The sequence below is a fragment of the Suncus etruscus genome, chromosome 5, assembly GCF_024139225.1.
Source record: "Suncus etruscus isolate mSunEtr1 chromosome 5, mSunEtr1.pri.cur, whole genome shotgun sequence".
Classification (NCBI taxonomy): domain Eukaryota; kingdom Metazoa; phylum Chordata; class Mammalia; order Eulipotyphla; family Soricidae; genus Suncus; species Suncus etruscus.
Window position 1 is genome coordinate 37950277 of NC_064852.1, and position 20552 is coordinate 37970828.

Consider the following 20552-nt stretch of genomic DNA (forward strand, 5'->3'; position numbering starts at 1 on the left):
TCCAGAGTTTGTATATTGTCCAAAAAGAAATAAAAATAAGTCATGAGTTACAGAAAAAAAATGATGCAAGTTTCATAATGTGTGAAATTATGCAAAAAGTCCATGTTTTCTGTTATTTCTTTTAGAAACTGAGAATTGATAGCGTGAAAGTACAAATGGAAAAACTGATCGTATGATGTCATATTTGACAGCTTGGTTAAAATTGTATTAGTCACTTCTCAATTTACTGTTTATGATAAAGCAAGGATGAACAGCTTTAACAGCTGTGAGTCAGAACTTGAGACCAGAATATTACTAAGGCAAAAACCAATTTCAATTTTATTCACTATAAATATATATACACACATATATATGCCAATGTACATGCACACATTCATAGACATGCTTTTATAACTTACGTTTTTCCAATATTATTTATCTTTTGACTCTTTTCATTTCCCTCATTAATTTCTTAAAATTTATTTCTGGGGAAGCTAAATATCTACTTGAACACTAGAAAAGTAACACCAAAAATGTTTTTTCAAATACTTTATTAGGTCAACGATCTTTTTTCTTCAGCCACCTGCAATACTTCTACCACTGCATGTAGTAACAGAGCTTTCTTCAATTTTAATTAAATTGTTAGAACTAGTCAGAGCACACTTGGTGTCCTAGTTTAAAGCTATAAATGACCTAGCAGAACTAATTAAGGAAGTGCAGGGTTTTTCTCTCATTTGCTTGTTACTGTGAAGTGAGGGCAATAGGGAGGGCCATAGAGAAAGTAAAGAGATGAGAATAAGTAAGTACTGCGGAACAGTTCATGTTTAAACAAACAAAAAAAAATTACTTTAACTTCTTAATATTTGTATGTTACAAAAGTGCTTAAAGAATTGAATAAATGTTGATTAGACTTGAGCTCCAATAAAATGTCAAATTCAAAACACTGAATCAGAATTGCTAGTTTTCTTTTAATTGGCAAAGTTAATTGTGTAATTTCTTTTAAATATCTTAAGTTTTAAATTTTATATTTTATTTTATTTACAAAAATTTTTATAAAGAAGTTTGGGAGGTAAATATCTTATGAATTCTTTCTAAAATTAAACATAATCTATAATTATACTACAATTAAATGTAGACTGGTGGTAATAGGATGTTATTATCTAAATGCATTTTTAAAATGTATATTCATAATTTTTGAACATTTTAGTCTTAACATAAAATGTTTAAAATTTTGTTTGGCAAATAAAATTACATAACGGTAACATTCATATAAAGATATTAAATAATTAGATAGAGTAGTGACAAAAGATAATTAGATAATTAGCTAATTTATGGTCCTAGAAATAGCTATTAAAAGACATAAATGATCATAAAGGAATATTGGAATCATATGCATTTTTGATTGTTTTATTTTTATATTTTGGTCATATTCAACCAGGTAATGAATGCTTAGGGAAAAAACCTGGTTCTACATTCAGGAATCATCACTGGTGGTGTTCAGGAGATCATATAGCAGACCAAGGACAGAACCTGGGTCAGCCATATGCAAGGGAACTTGCAGTACTATCTTTCTAGCTTTGCATTCTCTCTCACTCTCTCTGTCTCTGTCTCTGTCTCTGTCTCTCTCTCTCTCTGTCTCTCTCTGTCTCTCTCTCTGTCTCTCTCTCTGTCTCTCTCTCTCTGTCTCTCTCTCAATGGGGGATTTCATTAGTCAGAAATTAAAGTCCTTCTACAGTTTTTAACAGCATGCTTGTGTACAAAGCTCTATTAGGGAATACAAGTTTCAGGTGCTGAAAATCTGCTCAATTTGGTGGGTGAGTTTCTGGATAATATAGTTCTATAAACGACAATTGTGAACCCTTTTTTCTTGAAGACATTTTTGGATGTAAGTTTTAGTTCACTGTCATTTTGAAATATAAATCCTCTTGCAAGTTTCTTACCTGGTAAAATAACTTTTCACAATGATATTTTTTTATATCCTTCACTATCTATTATGGCATCAGTGAAACTGCTGGGAAAATAAATTTTTAGCAAAGATTCAGTTCCTCAAAATGAGTGAAAATCATGCCTTTCCATCACACTTCAACCTGTACAAAAGCTCTTCCTTGACTGGCATTTAGAGCCATATAATGGCTCTTATATTTTCAAGTCATTCTAACGAGATCCTAGTGGAAAGGAACTATTTTTTTAAACCACTCCTAACTTTCTGATTTTCACTGAAATGTGACTAATACATGCCACAGAATTCTTTGAAGTGTACTATTTTTGTGTGTGTAAAAACTCAACATTTTTCTCATTGTTGTGAATACTCTAAAACTCAATTACAATTTACACAAATTTGCATTGACTTATATAAGCAATTTTCAGCATATTCAATGTGTTTTTTCCAGATTCTTCTTATATCTTAGGTCCTGTGCAAATTTATCACAGGTGGCATTTTCAATATAACATGTTTCCATGCTATCTTTACTCTTAATTTTGAAACCAAAGAAGATATATGTAAAATTAGAATATTTAATTTAGAATGCTTTCCCTGATAGTAATACAGTTAACAGTTACTCAGTACTAACCACATATTAGGCAGTATTCTAATGCCTTTAAACTGATTTAGTTTTCTCAATGATCTTCTCTTTGTTGTTTTCATTTTATATATCTATCCAGAAAGCAGCTCCACAAGTATCTTGTGTAAAGTTACAGCTATATTTTGTGGAACTCAATTAAATTTCATATGTTATGACTTTGGAGTCATACAATAACCAACACTAATATAGATCCTATTAAATTATATTGACAGTATATCCTCTTTATTCCATTAATACTACTAATGTGTGTCCAGAAATTGTCCAGTTATATTTCTATGAGTTATTAGACTTTACAGATATGCAAAATTATATAATGGTTTTTTTACACAATACTCTTATCAGCATGCCCTCAAGAATTATTGATGCTGTTAAAAAAGAAAATTACTATTATTGTTTTGGATAAAGTTCTATATTTGAAGCCCGGAGCAGGGGCGGCAGTAGGGTGTCTGTCTTGCATGCACTAACCTAGTACAGACCATGGTTCAATTCCCTGGTGTCCCTTATGGTCCGCCAAGCCAAAAGCGATTTCTGAGTACATAGTCAAGAGTAACATCAGGTGTGGTCCATAGTTAAGTAGAATTTAATTCTTCATTCTAAAATATACTAATTTTATAAACAAAAATATTAATACAGTATTTTAAGTATACTATGTCTACTTATATGATCAGTCAAAAAATCCACTTTATTAAATATTTAGTTTTTATTGTTTGTTTTGGTTTTGAGTTCACACCCAAATGTGATCAGTAATGACTCCAGCTTCTGCTTTAAAGATTGCTCATTGTAGCTTAGGTGAACATATCTGATATGGGGGATTGAACCATAGAAATAAACATAAAATATATTAAATATAGATTTATATAACATACTTATAAATTTATAATAACATATGAATCTATACAATAGATAAAACTATGCTTATTTATATATTAAATATATACATAAAATATACATTAAAAAGATACATTTAAATTTTTTGTTTTGAAAAATGTTTGCTCTATCTAAAAATTGCCTAACTTTGGCTTCTAAAATGGTTAAGTGTGTACAATGAAACAAGGAAAGTATTTTCCTGTTGCACTTCTTCCTCATGACCTCAATATACTAACAATTTTTTATTACAAAAAAATCTTTTTTTAACAAAAACTTCAATTTTCCTTGTATTTGACGAATTATTGGAAGCTTATGAATTTTTTTTAATTTTATTTATTATTTTGTTGTTTGTTTGTTTTTTTTGTGTGTGTGTGTGTGTGTGTTTGAATTTTTGGTCAGACCTGGCAGTGCTCAGGGGTTACTCCTGGCTCTAAGCTCAAATATCGCTCCTGACATGCCCAGGGTGACCATATGGGATGCTTGGATTTGAACCACTGTCCTTCTGCATGCAAGGCAAATGCCTTACTTCCATGCTATCTCATGGTTCTCTTGTGTGATAGCCAGATTGCTGTTATAAGGCAGGATGTAAGTGAATGTAGCACAACAGTAATCTGGCTATCACACAAGAGCTCCATAAGCCCCATTAAAAAAAAATAATTAAAGAGTTAATGTTTAAACATTTTGATTGCAAAAGCAATAGAGACATTATCCCATATAGGGGGAAAATGCAGTGACCTGTAAATAGATTTCAATGTTCAATCAAGCCATTGATATTGATTTTGTTTCTCATTTAAAGTACTATAGTATAATTAAGTAATTTCAGACTTTGAAGTTAATGATCCATACAACTTAAATTGGCATATAGAAGTTAGAATTCTTTGTTTTTGTTCTTGCTATATTTTGCAATTTTCTGTTATTTTTCAAGGTTTTAGTCCTGATAACTTGAAAATATTTGGTTCAACATTAAATTTTAATTTAGTAATATCCTATTCTATACAAATGAAGCTATGAACTCTCTCATTATAATATGTGATGTATTGAATATGCAAGGATAAAAAAGAAATATATTTTAGAATGCATGTAAATGTTCTGTTTTGAAAAATGTTGGCTCTATCTAAAAATTACATAAGGTCTGGCTTCTAAAATGAAATTGTTATGTACTCAGAGTCAGATGCCAAGTCTTACACTGGCATTGCCTAACTCTATGACTCTAAGAAAATCATATAAGTCATGTATGTCTTATACCACCATCTGCCAATGTTGGCAAAGCAGGAATAGAAAAATATAACAGCTTAAATAGTTCTACTTGGATGGATAATAATAATAATAATAATAATAATAATATATGTGAAAAATGTCTAATGCTCAAAAAGTACAAGCAAATGTAACTTTGATGTTAAGTAATGGATCTACTTAGTCACATTATTTCAAAATATTCCATAACTTTATAGAATACGAATACCAATTTTATGATTTAAGAAGTTTTTTTATTTCTTGAGTGGGTGGTGCTTTTGGTTTTCTCCTGGCTTTCTATTCAGGAATAGCTCCTGACATTGCTCAGGAGCTATATGGGATACAGAGTTTTAACCTGGTCAGCAATGGGCAAGGAAAGTGACCTACCTGCTGTAGTTATCCCACAGGCACCTAAATTCTGTTTTGCAGTAAATAAAGTTGAGTAAAAAATGTTAATACAGGGGCCAGAGAGATGGCGCTAGAGGTATGGTGTCTGCCTTGCAAGCGCTAGCCAAGGAAACGCGACCGCGGTTCGATCCCCCGGAGTCCCATATGGTCCCCCCAAGCCAGGTGCAATTTTTGAGCGCTTAGCCAGGAGTAACCCCTGAGCATCAAATGGATGTGGCCCGAAAAACCAAAAAAAAAAATGTTAATCCAAAGTCTAAGGCTTTGGTATATATTCAGATATACACACACACACACACACACACACACACACACACACACACACACACACACACACACACACACACACATATATATATAATTTGAATAAATTAAAGTGCATAAGAAATAATTGTTTAAAAATGTGACATTATTTTTTATTATGAAAGCAGGAAATGGATGTACTGTGTGAAAGATATATTCTCTGTAAAAAATATCCCCAGAAATACTGAAATCAAGATTCCAGAACTGTATAAAGATTTTGCCTTACGTGACATTTGCAGTGTCCTCCTAAGTACCTCCTAAAGGCACTGTAGGGAAGTAGACAATGGCAGTGGTGGACTGCTGTTGAAATATTAAGTCTAAACTTCAACAATCAATGACTTTGAAAATCAGTTCTTCAAATTAAAAGTTAATAAAACAAGATATAAAATAGTTTATATCTCATTGAACAATACGTAGAATAAATGTAACAGACTGTAAGATACCAAACACATATTTTAAAGCCCTATGATATTGACAAAAGAAATAAACATTAAGACATTAGTCTGAAAACTAATAAATAAATAAATAAAGCAGGCAGGTCAATTTATTTTTCTACTTTTTGGTTCACACTGCTAAATTCTCAAATGTTGGATCTCCACTGTGTCCACTGTGACACTGTTCTCAAACTGCACGGCACTCAGCACCCCATAGAACAACTGTCCTTGGATACCCTGTAGACTAGAGCAACTGTTTCAGGAATTCTCAAGGAGAAAGCTTTGGAGACAACACTCCAGTTATGGTGAAGGACAGCAGAAAGACGGAAGCCATTTCTCTCTTTACATTTGCTTTTTGGTTACTAATCAGGCTTGACTCTAGGCCATCCCTCCTCCCACACAGAAAGTGCTGATTAAAAGAGAGGTTACCTTGTGTTGCTTCAGAGGTATTGCTAACTATTAATGTTTACACTTCTCCCTGGTGCCTCACCTTGCTAAGCTTCTGTTATGTTCTGCCACTTTGCACGTATCCATCTTAAGTTGGGTATTGGATACGTTCCTCTTATCCAATATAAGCATTATTAAAATGGAATATATTTGTCTCTCTGGTCATCGGACTTAGACCCATTCTTTCCTGATCAGCTGGTGGGAACCTTCTTAGTCCTAAAAGCACTGGGAGTAGAAAGTCAAATATAGCTGGCCCACAGATAGGCATATATATTTAATTTTATTTTATATTCATATACGTATATATTCGATCATACTATTTGTAGTAGTTTTAAAAATAGACATGCTTCACTCTGCTTTTCTTTGAATTAAATTTTATTAGTCTTAAAACAAAAATGGAAAATATGACTTATTTTAAAGAATAAAAACATGTTTCTAAGTTATATAATTACCTATGTCTCTCTGTGTGTATATATTTAAACTCCACATCACTGATAATGTTGTTTTCCTAAACAAACTATAACGTAGTTTAGTTCCTACATAAAAAAATTATCTAATATCAAGTTTGAATTAAATATGTTACAAATAGTAAAAAAAATAATTATATATGAAAAATATATCTGTATGTGGAATGCAGTATTAAATGTAGATTCAGGCTTAGTCATAATTATCTGCTTTTTCTATGTGCAATGCTACTCTAGTACTAGGATAATCCCTCTGCCTTATTTTCTATAATTTAGAAAATTCTATTGTTACTCCTAGTTTTCAAAGTATGCTTTGATACACCCTCAATATCAATATAAACTTCTTCATCCGAATAATATAATAAATTAGATAACATTGCATATAGCACATAATTGTTCTTTTATTTGTGATCAAATTTAGAACTATAAAATATTACATTTAAATCTTTTAATTTTAAATTTAAAAATTCAAATTTTATTTTTCATTATTATTATTATTATTATTATTATTTTGATTTTTGGCCATACCGATGACGCTCAGGGGTTATGTGCTCAGAAGTCGCTCCTGCATAGGGAGACCATACGGGACACAGGGAATGTAACCAGGTCCGTCCAGGCTCTGCTGTATGCAAGGCAATTGCCTTAATGTTATGCTATTGGTCCGGCCCCTTCTCTTTTTCTTACATTATAATTTAAGTAAATGCTACTTTTATTTTAATTTTAATTTCTTGTCATTTGGGCCACACCCTGTGGTTCTCAGGGATACTCCTGGCAGGCTCAGGGACCATACGTTATGGCGGGTACCAAACCTGGGTCCATTCTGGATTGGCCACGTGCAAAGCAAACACCCTACAGCTGTGCTATCTTTCCCGCCCCAATACTACTTTTATAAGACTGTAATATAACAAGTTATCATAGAGGTTCTTAAAGATTCATTGTTATCAAAAGCATTTACTTCAGTTGTTTTCTATCCAAAGCATTCTTATTAACTAAAGTAATAGAAAAAGATAATTGAAATATTTTATAAACTTATTTTTATCAATGCACTATTTATCTCTCATTTAATCAGTGTAAGAATATAGTAATAACTATTTGATTTATAATTCTGACATATATTGCCGTAACAGTATATATACATGATATATATATATATATATATACTTGCTACATTCAATATATTGTAAACTGCATCATGCATATTAATCAAAGTTGATAAGATACTTGTAAAATGATCACAATAAAACTGTAAGCTGAATGTACTAATTGAAAAAAATTGCAGAAATAATAATTTAAATAAGCATTAAAATTACCCTGTATATGTTCTTACTATTGATATAAATATTGATATACATTGATATATTTATAATGATTAAAGTTTTGATATATATTGATATGTTGAAATTTATATATTAATGTATATCAATGTATATTGATATAAAATAAATATAAAATAATATAAATATTGATATGAATATTGCATCTTGACTATGCAAAAATTGTTATTCAATTTGAGGTGTATGGTTATATACTAAGCTTTTAAATGAAATATATTCTAGTTAACTGATGCACACTACCTGGTCTGTATGATTGGTCTGTATGAAAGGAAAATTCTAATTTTCTTTTTCCTTCCTTCTTTCTTTTTTCTTCTCTGCTCTCCTTTCCTTATTATTGCAGGGATCATTCAACTGCCTCTTTGTTATCAGAACTCAAATCAAGAAATTCTCTACCAATTACTGACCTCTGCATTTACTGTTTTAGAATTAGTGACATTCTGCTTCATAAACTAATCTCTTCTGACATTATTATACAGGTTAAATTCTAAGGAGCTCCACAGCATTCTCTGAATATTCTCACATATTAAAGTGCTGAGCTCTCTAGAAGCTTTGCCTTAAGCATCAGATTTGCTTCTCTGTGAAATTTGAACCTGTTCAACTTCTGTTTAAAGCCAGTATTCATACCATCTAAGACTTGGTGTGTGGGTGCAAGAACTGCCCCTTATATAAAAGCATGCTGATAGCATTTATTGTGCTTTTTCTACATAGCAATGAATGCTCTTAGCAGAAGAGAATACTGATTTCCAAACTTCTAGAACAATTGTTCTTCCTGCTAAAAACTATTATATAACTTAGCCACTTGAGAAGGGTGACATTCCTACTTATGCTGATGATAGAAAATTGTCATCATTTGTCATTGTGATTAGAGAAAGAAGAAAATTCCCTTAGTCTGCAGAAAGCCTCAGAATGTTAATATTCTTTCACTTCGGAAAGACAGACAGAAGAGCATTGGTAATAGAATTCTTGTGATTTAATACAACATATTAAAAATTGAACTTGTAATTTCTGAATGAAGTGTAAGTTGTGTGAAGATGGCCATTTATTACTAGTTATAAGGAATCTGTCTGTTATTTGAAGTTTTAATTTAATTAATGTCACATCCTTGAAGGCTGCCTTGTGTCAAATGCTATAATGACACACTATCTGTTCCTTAGATAGAGAAGACGGCTAACATGCATTTCAACCGGAACAAAATGATAATGAGAACAACAGAAGTGTTAATTACCTACACAATTGAAGTGCCTTATATGAGAACTAGTATAACAGTCTACTGTATTTACATCTCTAATGGCTATTAATCTTCAGCTGAAAATGCTTATTGGCAGTATTTAAAGCTTTGCAGTTAAATTATAGCAAGGGGTAATGCTGTCATTATAGTCCATGTCCACATAACCTTAATCTAACAAGTCAAAATTTAGAAAGTATTATACTCATTTAAATTCACTGTATCGGTATGTAACAATGCCATTCATGATATAAAATATTATTCACAGTTTTAATATACTATTTTATATAAAGTATTAAAGATCCTATATGTAACCTATATTTTGGACTCTACAAAAGATAAAAACAATTCTCAAAATCACTTGAAATATTTAGATATAAATATAGTTTTATATTATTAAGCAGTACATTTAGAAAAAAGTATATTTTATTAATCTATTTAAAAATGAAATAAATGCATGATATAGCTAATGATTTCAAGTCCCTTTAAAACCAGTGTGCTCTCTCTCTCTATATATATATATATATATACATATATGTTATATATATGTATATATATATATATCTCCCCCTCTCCCTCCCTCCCATGACCACAGACTCCATCCCACACACCATATATCCCCATCATGGATCCCATATTGCCTTATCCTCACAGCCTGGTCCCCAGGCCCAGGTCCCCATGTCCCCTCCTTCCTGAAAAAAAAATCAGTGCTTTCTTTTATTTCCACAGAAAAATCTAATTGTATGAGAAAAATACTAATATTGCTTAATAGTTTTACATTATTAAAGTTTATTTTTCTAAAAATATTTACACCATATGAAATTGTATCGGAAACATTTAATAATATTAGACTATTTTTAGAAGAATGTAGTGAGTGTTTATAGTGAAATTAAATAACATTTATAAATAGATCAACAATAAATTTTAATATAGAATTTTTGTAATACCTTATATTTAATGTATGATTTTACATACATAAAGATTAGTATGGTAAAGATATTAAATGAGTAGCTATGGATTTATTGTCATTGGTATAGAAAAGTATCAAGGTTTTATTATTAAAGTAAAAAATAAATTTATGTTAAGCAATTACAAGAAATCCCATTACTGTTTTTTTTTTTTAAAATCAGTTACATATGGGGCCGGGCGGTGGCGCTAAAGGTAAGGTGCCTGCCTTGCCTGCGCTAACCTTGGACAGACCGCGGTTCGATCCCCCGGTGTCCCATATGGTCCCCCAAGCCAGGAGCAAACTTCTGAGCACATAGCCAGGAGTAACCCCTGAGCGTTACCGGGTGTGGCCCAAAAACCAAAAAAAAAAAAAAATCAGTTACATAGATCAAAATAATACTGACCTTGTTAAATTATATTATCCAATCAATCTTATCCATGGCTTTAAAATACATTTAATATTGATATTATTGCTTTAAAATAAATGGTGAGATATGTCTTCCATTTCCAGAATGATGCAGAGAATATGAGTTCTCTTCAGAAGACTACACATTGAACCAATTTTTTGTCCAAACCATTACAAAATATACTAAATAAGAAATTTGATATAGCTTTCCACTTTGCTACTCAGTTTTTGTCACTTAACTTTCCCAATATAATTCTAGTCTTTACTTTAATCATATTTTTCTGATGCATTGGTTTCTTTTAAACAAAATATCACTCTCACTGCACCTCCAAGTACATCTAGCAACACCACCATCACCCGCCACACACAAATATGCACACAAAACTTTTTAAGATAGTAGGAGTCCTCTCTCTCTCTCTCTCCTCTCTCTCTCTCTCTCTCTGATTCTCTCTTCCACTTTCTCCCTCAGTTAGTAATATTTGGTATACATGAGTCCATCAAAAACACTGATGTATTTTCAAGGCAATGAAGTTAGAACAGCAAAACCCAAGTTTAAGTTTCTGTTTTCCAATTACATAGCAGAGAGCTGAAATCTTTTGCTCTAGGTTTTTGACTGGGAAAATAGTCAAAATCAGTAATATGATTACTAGAGTACATAACTTAACCCTACCCACTGGATCTATTTCAATTTATGTTTTTCTATTATCTACATCATGGTTGACTCATTAGATAGATATTCTTCTGTCTTCAATCAAAACAGTAATTTCACAATTTTATTAACACAAACACCTAAGTTATTTAGCATTATCTGTCTTCCTCACAGATAAAATATAATTAGAGAAGGGATTTCAGCTAATCGCAAAACAAAGTATAGTTTATTAGAGTTCTTTTAAATTAATGAATGTTGCCTACATAAATATTTTAAAGAAAATTCCATTAAATCTGTACTCAATTTTAAATGAAAAATCTAAAATATTGGTATAGTATTGGGAACATAATAAATAGTTCTAATTTTGTTTTATTCTGAAATTTTGTCTAAATTTTTGTTGAATTTTTAGTACTAAATTTATATTTTGGGTGTAGTTAAATTCTTTACCACACTCATATTTGTGCTAATAATTTAGTATATAAGCTCTCAGAAATTTCAAATGTGTAAATAAGCAATATTTTGTTAATTTTTTTTCATTTACATATAATAATTTTAATGTATAATTATTCCAGAAAGCTAAACTTAAAGAAATGCTTATAGGTCTTATTCTTATATTTTTTAAATTTTAATTATGACAACAAAGATGCAAAGAAAGAGGACAGGGTAAAATTACAGTGGAAGCCCAATCACCCATAAATAGAATTCTCGGTAGTCCCATCGATGATATCCCAGCCTTGAACTTTCAGCCAAAGAACATTAAGAAAAACAAAACTGAACCCATGTACAATACAATTACTTTGTCCCTCAAATCCCCAGTTGTAGTACATACTATTTCTTAGCAGCACACAATATAATCTAAAGACATTAGACTTATGTAACTCCTTAAACATTGAGGGCAAAGTACATTTCTCTAGTTCCATGCACATGCTTACTAGTTTAAGTTAACCTCAAAAGTTTTAGTGGGTTTTTTTTCTTAAGGATTGGAGTCAAGGGAACATAGTAAAAAATGGTATTAAAGTGGCATTTGTTTGCATAGGCCCACCAAAACATAAGGGACATGGAAAGACAAATTATGGTCTAAATACAAGGAGACCCTACTCCTGAAGTTTCCTGGCACAGGACTGACTCTAGGCTCCAGGCAAACTAGTTTGTCCAATTCAAGTCATCGTGTGTAGTGGCAATACACCTCCATTCCTCACATAGTCTCTGTTGTTGGTATCATGCTTCTGCATTAAAGATCCTGGAGTCTGCATATCCCATATTGCAGTCAGGATGGTGCAGAGCATGCTCTCGTTTCACCTCACACTTAAGGGGCACTAGAGAGAACCATGTCCTGTAGAGCAGGTCATTGTTGTTGTCAAGTCTTCTCAGTGTAAACGGAAGTCTCTTTTTAGGAGGTCGATGTCAGACCCTTGGTAGTGTCTTTCCTGGTAGAGGACTGCATGAATGTTTTAACCAAGAATACAGAAATATCTTCCGACCAAGAAAATAACTGCCTTTGTAATTTAATTTGTGGTCCTATCAGAAAGATAAGGTCATTTATTTTGTTTTTGTTTTTGGGTCACACCAAGTGTCACTCAGGGGTTTACTCCTGGCTCTACACTCAGAAATCTCTCCTGGCAGGCTCAGGGGACCATATGGATGCCGGTATTCGAATCACTGTTGTTCTTCATGCAAGGCAAATGCCTTACCTCCATGCTATCTCTCCAACCCCAAGGGCATTTTTATAATATTTAGTTAACTTGGAGCTAATAGTAGTTTTCTAGAGTAAATATATATCACATGAAGCCTTTCCTCTAGGTAATATACAAGAGAAGAAGTTAGCACCATAGAGATTTTTAAACCAATGGAGGGCACAAGAATTTCTATTGATATAATACAAAAATAATAAAACAAACATACATCTGAAGAGCAAAGACTAAAGGTACATGCATTTAAATGTTCATACTAATATAGAAATTGCTGATTCTCCGGCCTCATAAATCCCTAATCTATTTTCAGCTTTCTGCTTGACACATGGCAATCTACTCTTTACAAGGCATTTTACAGGCTAATGGATTATGCTAATAAATTTCTTAAAGTATAAGCAGAAATCATACACATAAATTTATATATCATCAAAAATATTTTTACAAGCTTACTGATAATTTTTCAAAAGAGTAAATAATATTAACTAAATAACAATTGGAGTAATGACATAAGTATCAGAATCATATCACCTCACTCTATTCCTGACTTCTTTTAAAAGAGTTATATACAGAAATTCTGTATATCATTATAGTCCAACACCATTAAGTGCCAAAGACTCTCCAATACTGTTGCTTCACACCACCAAATGGTTCATTACCTCCTTCCATCATTGCTTGGTAATCTGAAATTTAAAATCTGAGGCCAAGAATTTGTCATTAGTCAATTATATTTCCTCATATTATTTATCTACATATCAAAGATTTATTATATCAACCTGCACTTTTTCTTTCTTCTCTAACTTATTGTTAAACATGATATCCTTATGTTCCATATGCTTTTGTGAACTGCAAGATTTTTATTTAAATATTACTCCATTGTGTTTATATACCACAATTCATTTACCCCTTTTCTGTGAATATACAAAGGGTTGTTTCAATATCCAGTTATTATACTAAAAGCTGAAATGAATATTAATGTGCATATATCTTTTCAAATTAATATTTCTGGCCTTGGTGAATAGATAGCCAAAGTGATAAAATTTCTGTGACATATGGTAACACTATTTGCTTTTATTAAGGTATCTATGCTGTTATTCACTGAAGCTAAATGAGACAAAATTCTGACCTACAGTGAATGAGGATACATTTTAAACTTCATTCTCTGCAGACTGGTTTTTTCAAACTTTTTGATTTGGCATTATACTAGTTAAAGATGCTTTTTCATTGTCTTAATTTAGTGACAATAAACATTTTATATGCCTACACATTTATCTTTTATCTTATTTGATGGGAATATTTGTCAATTTTTGAGGTTGAGAAGTTATGGTGCCCTCATAAAGTTATAGCTTTTAGTGTTATATCAAATATTTCACATGAAAAACTAAGCTGAGAATACTTGTTTGTGATCATGTCATTTAAAATTTATAGTATAAATTTATTTTAAATTAAGTATCTTACAAAAATCAATTAATGGATAATCAAGAATATAAAAGTAGACATGATAAAAATAATTATGGATTTCTATGACTTAACCAATCTCAACATTTTTTCTAAGTTGATGGAGTTTAGTATGAACTCCTATCAGTTTATCAATCTCTTTTTCAGAGATAGATTATTAAAATAAAATTATTTTATTGATAAATTATCACAATATAGTTACCTCGGTCCATCATAAATATCTCAAATAGCACAATTCTATTTAAGTTCTCCTATGTATATACTTTGATTAAAATTATATTTGATATTCTTATAATCAAGTGTCATAGCATCTGAATAAAAACATGTTAATTAATTTTGTTTTGAAATAATTATATATTATTGAATATATATGATTCATTGCACAAATATAAAATCTTAGTTTTCTAACATAATAGCAATATAAGATTAGAATAGCTTTAATTTGATTATGATTAAAGAACTTGTTCTCAGAGCATTTTAAAATAATGATTATGTAACCATCATTTGGCTTTTCTAGAAGCTAGTTCATTAACTTTGTTTTTCAAATGTTTTTCTAGATAAATGTTAGAAGCAAATATTTAAATGATTTTATATATAAACAACAATGAAAGCTGACTTGCTCAAATGCATAAATATTTTATATTTTTAGTTAAAAATAACTTCTAAATGAATTATCTAGTCATGGCCATTTCAGTAACCAATTTTCTCTTTGATGTTAAAAGTGAGCAGTTATTTTGCTATATGCTCAAACCTTGACAACTATCTAGGTACATTAACAATTAAAAAATAAGCATGCTAGTCTTAAAGAATAAACCAAGTGAATTTTATTTTGAAGGGAATTATAAATATATGAAAGATATCTTTAGTCTTAAAAAAGTTATACTCTAGGCAAATTCTTTCAGAAACATATCTAAATTCAGAGAAGAATGTCTTCTAGATAAACATGCTGTAGGCTAAAGCTTGCTGGTAGGAACATGGGAGAGATTATTAAAGCAACTCTCTAAAAACTGTCATTATTCCAACTGTAAGGGGTAAACTCATATATTAAAAGAAACATGAAAATTATCCTAAATCACAACATATTTTGGTATCAAAATAACATATTCAATGCATGAGGTGTCTAACCAGCAATTTACTGGAAAAAAGAGCTGTAAAAATCAAACCCAATATTATATTAAATAGATTGGGAGAACAGGAATGTTGACTGAATGTGCTCTTAGTACATTTATACAAAAAAAAAAAAAAAACTCAAACATATTTTAGTCCACTGAAAAATTTGAGTATTTGATGAAGTGTTTGACCCTAATGCATTCAAATTTAATGTCAAATATATATTATTTGTTTATTTATTTATTTTTGTTTTTATTTGACTGGGTTTGCTCCTGCTTCTTATTCAGCAATCTTTCCTGGTAAGGCTTATAAAACCACATGTAGTTCCAGGAATAGAACTATGATTGGCCTAATACAAGGACAATACATTACCTCTACATTCCTTTAAACTTTTAACTTTTAAAACTTTTTTGGGGGGGATGGGGGCGAGTGATAGCACAGTGGTAAGGTATTTGCCTTGCATGTGGTTGATCCAGGATGGACCTTACTTTGAAACCCAGAGTCCCATGTGGTCCCACAAGCAAAAACTCGTATTTCTATTTTACAAAATTCATAGATAGTAGTTTATCACCTATTACTTTTATTTAAAAATGTAAAATAATAAATAAAAGATCTGGGGCCAGAGCCGTGGCACAGGGCATAAAGCATCTGCCTTGCTCACACTAGCCTAGGACAAACTGCGGTTCTATTCCCCAATGTCCCATATGGTCCCCCAAGCGAGGAGTGATTTCTGAGCGCATAGCCAGGAGTCACCCCTGAATGTCACCGGGTGTTGCTGAACAATAAACAAACAATCAAAAAGCAAAAAATAAACAAAAGATATGTATGTGTCATCAAAATACATACTCCAGGAAGTATTTTAATTAAATATTATGATGAGCACCACCAGTTTTGTACTACAAAAACTAAATAAAAACAACAAACAAAAAACCTCTGATGTTCCTGGAATCAGAGCTATAGTAAAGTGAGTAGGGTGTTTGCATTCTATACATCTTATACTCTACCTGGATTTAACCCTTATATGATTCCCAGAGTGTCTCTAAAGTTTAGAAGGGAGCTTTGAGAACCAGTCAGCACTAAACTGAGTTTCGCTGGAGATGAATACACAAAACAAACTAAAATTCTGAATTTTAACTGTGCCATAAGTGCTAAATAGAAAGACTATTTATAAAGATATGCATTATGTCTTCTTAAACCTCTAAAAGCTGGTGTACAAGGGGAAATGAAGTGATACATAATTAGCATGACTTCAACAAAAAGAATTTAAAGAGTTTATCATGGGTAACTTAACAAGGTGTTAATGACTGAAAATTCACATTAACATGAACACTCAAGTGAACTGTACTTAAGAATGTTCTCATGCATAAAACTGTGGATTAGTATCTATAAGAATGTGAAAGCAAAAGGGGAAAAGAAATATTCAACATATAGTCATGCTCACTTTTTGTAATTAGAAAATTTAGACATATTTTGTAATGATTAAAATCAAGTCTTTTAAAATATAAAATAGGAAAATATGCAGGAAGTATTTTGTTTGTATTTATATTGCATTTACATTTTCATTAAAGATACATTACATATAATTTTGTCCAATCAATATTACAATTTATAAAAACCTGTTTGTGTCAGGTTTGCCTGGTCTTAGGAATTTCTAACATCTGTAACTTATTACTAAGATATTGGTCTTATACATTCCTCTTTGTTTAGCACTGAGAATCATTTGAAATGACTAATTTCTTTAGATTAATTCTGAACTGCAGACTATGCTCAGATCTGTCATTTAAATATATGCAAATATGATAATATACTATTCATTTTTAAATAAACATTAGTGATATATTAAATATTAATTCTTTATTATATCACAAAAGTCCTTTTTAAATTATATTTCAATGTATAAATACAAATAAAATTTTCAAAAAATTCCAAGTATTTAAAAATATGCAGATATTAGTCAAAATGGAAAATTTTAGTATCTTAATCTAATGTGATTTTTTTTTATTAAATTAAAAAGTATAACTACAGTACACAGTAAATTAGTGAGGTAATTTATTTTAATATTTTCTTCATATATTTAAAATATCTGTATTCTCTTCAACTGTATATATTCTCTTCAACTCTATATATTTATTTGTGTGTTTTTATATATATATATATATATATATATACATATATATATATGTTGCATAACACTACTTTTTTCAGGACTAGGGTGGTAGTAATATCGTGTACATAGTGGAACAGAGTTTGAAATCTGGAATCCACCAAACAAATCCAGCAGTAATCTGAGTGCAGAGCCAAGAGGAAATTCTGAGCATTATAGAATTTAGCTCAGACTTCCCTTCACCCCCATAAAACAAAAACAATAAAACCCTATGTTTCATGAGGAGATAATTTTATTATCATTTTAATAGCAAGTAGACTGTAGAATTAATGCATCTTTGTTTCTTCTATCAACTATATAACTAATAAAGGATAGGTTCACATCTACACATTCAGAATAGTGTGAAGATTTCTAGATTTTTCTGTTTGGGTTTTTTTTTTTTTCTGTTTGTTTGTTTCTGGGCCAAACCCAGTGATGCTCAGGGGTTACTCCTGGCTATGTGCTCAGAAATAGCTCCTGGCTTGGGAGAGCATATGGAACTCTGGGGATCCAACCGAGGTCAGTCCTAGGTCAGAGGCAAGGCAAACTTCCTTTGGCTGTGGATTTCTAGATTTTTTATCTCAGTTCTCTTATATACATATTTTTTCCAACCAAGGCAATATACGAGTTATTTTAGTTTTTCTTCTGTGTTATTTTAGTTTTTCTTCTGCAAGTTCTCTTATCCTACAGATGATTTTGTGGAAATCATTCTTCATGCAAAACATAAAAATGTACTACATAGCTAAGATATCATGTTAATTTATGGCTTGTGTATATTTGTTTGTGTGCATGCATGTGTGTATTCAATGTTGGTTTTACTTTATTAAAAATAATTTCTAAATTTTAATTCAGAGTAAGAGATGTTGAAAACAGTCTTAGTGAAGATATCTGTCTTGTCTTATTTTAAAAAAACGGTCACTCTTCTTTGTTCTGAAATTTTTAAATTATCGCATAGATCTTTGCATTAACTATATGATTGTCTTAACTACAAAAGAATCAAGTGTTTGCAGCAAGTTAATCTTTCTCACAAAAACTAATAATGCCTAACCTCTCATTTAGTTTTAAGTTCAATCTTCCATTCCCAGCAGAATCTTTATTCAAAAAAAACATACTGGCATTATGCATGTGATATAATTTGAGAAATTGAGAATCATATTCATAGTTGAAGAACACATAGAAACAAACTTTTCTAGCCAATTTCTTCCACAAGTTGCCAAAGACCAAATGCCAATACATTTTTATTTTCTAGGATCTCTAAAGAAGATTTTAGGGAGCTAGAGAGAAGACTAGTCAAGGTTTTATCGACTATTTTATCAAAACAAAGAACTTAAGCAAAGCAGTCTCATTATTTCATTATGGGTGTAGCTGTCAGACACTTCCAAGATAGCTGGAAGATGATTACAGATGGAGAGGGAAACAGGGAGGGAATGAAGGAGAAATGAGGAAAGAGAAAGATAGAGAACTCTGAGCCTGTCACTGATTAAATATTGAGTTAACTCTCCTTCCCCCACCCAGTAGTTGAACGTAAGATTCATTTCCATTGCAAATAAGAATGATGAGGATGTGGAGGAACTGATCTTGCTTTAATTCTCCCTGTCATGGAGAGATAGTTTTTCATAAGTTTATATTTAAAGGGTTCTTTGTCTGCAGTGAGAGAAAAGTAAAGAGAAAACTGTGCTGTCAGAAAGACTTCTTTTACATTAGTTAAAAGGATCTATTCAAAATATTTAAATAAGCCAGTCATCCAAATAAACTGAACTAAGTACCCATTAAAACAGTAACTAGCAATCAGATGTCATTTTATCAGATGGTCATGATAGAAAACAGATAAAAAAAAAGTATTCAAACATTTGTGGGCATCAATCAACACTATGATGCAATATGGATTAAATTAATTTTTTTAGCAGTGTAGGCCTACTTAATCACAAATCCTTTATTCTGAATTTTTCAACAGGTATATTCAGTGCCCACATAACACTTTAGTCATAATAGGCAGTTCTCCCAGATATAAAGATTCAGTCATATTTCATTTCTGTTTTTAGTGTAAAAATCAAGATAAATCTCATAAAACCCAAATTGGGATGTATTAATCTATACCAGAAAATTATTAAAAGATGATGATAAACAGCACTGTAAGTTTTAGTGCGCATAAACTCATGAATACCTCCACTCGTGTTTGTTAGATAGAAGAGTAATTGCATTTTACATTGCTTAGACATTTTGGTAGTGTTATATTTTTATTTTTATTGGTAAATCATCTTATTTACTAGAAATTCTAAGCAATAAGTAGAAAAATAAAAATAAATATGACACTTAAACATGTTTAGTGATTACCATTTTTCACATTGATATTGTTTACTAAAAACTTACTTTTAAGGATAATGTGTCCCCAGTTTTCTCTGGTTAAAATACCAGAACAAAGAGGAAATTAAATAGATATGGTTATAATTTTTTTGTACTTAACTGGATGTTATATTTGGTTGGATTTTCAGAGAAATGTTGTAATTTTTTTCCTTGCTATTTTCTCCATACAGCTGCCATTTTGGGCTGCAACAATGAGGCTAGTGTAGAAGGAGACTAAAGAAACTGGATGCATTTAGATTTGGACAATAAACTCATTCAGAGCTCTTGCAGACTGGAGGATTTTGAGTCTTTAACATCAGAATAATTTCTAACAATAAAACAAATGGATTCTGATAAAGACATTGCTACTGATGTTTAAAGAATGAACACTATAGTAAGACATTAAAATATGAAGGGCTGGTCCTTGGTGAATCAGGCTTGTCAGACAATCCTTATCAGATAAGCAGAGTCACTCTGCTTGTAATACTGAAAGTCCAAACTAAAGCAATAGATGTTAGATGGATTTCAGCAAGA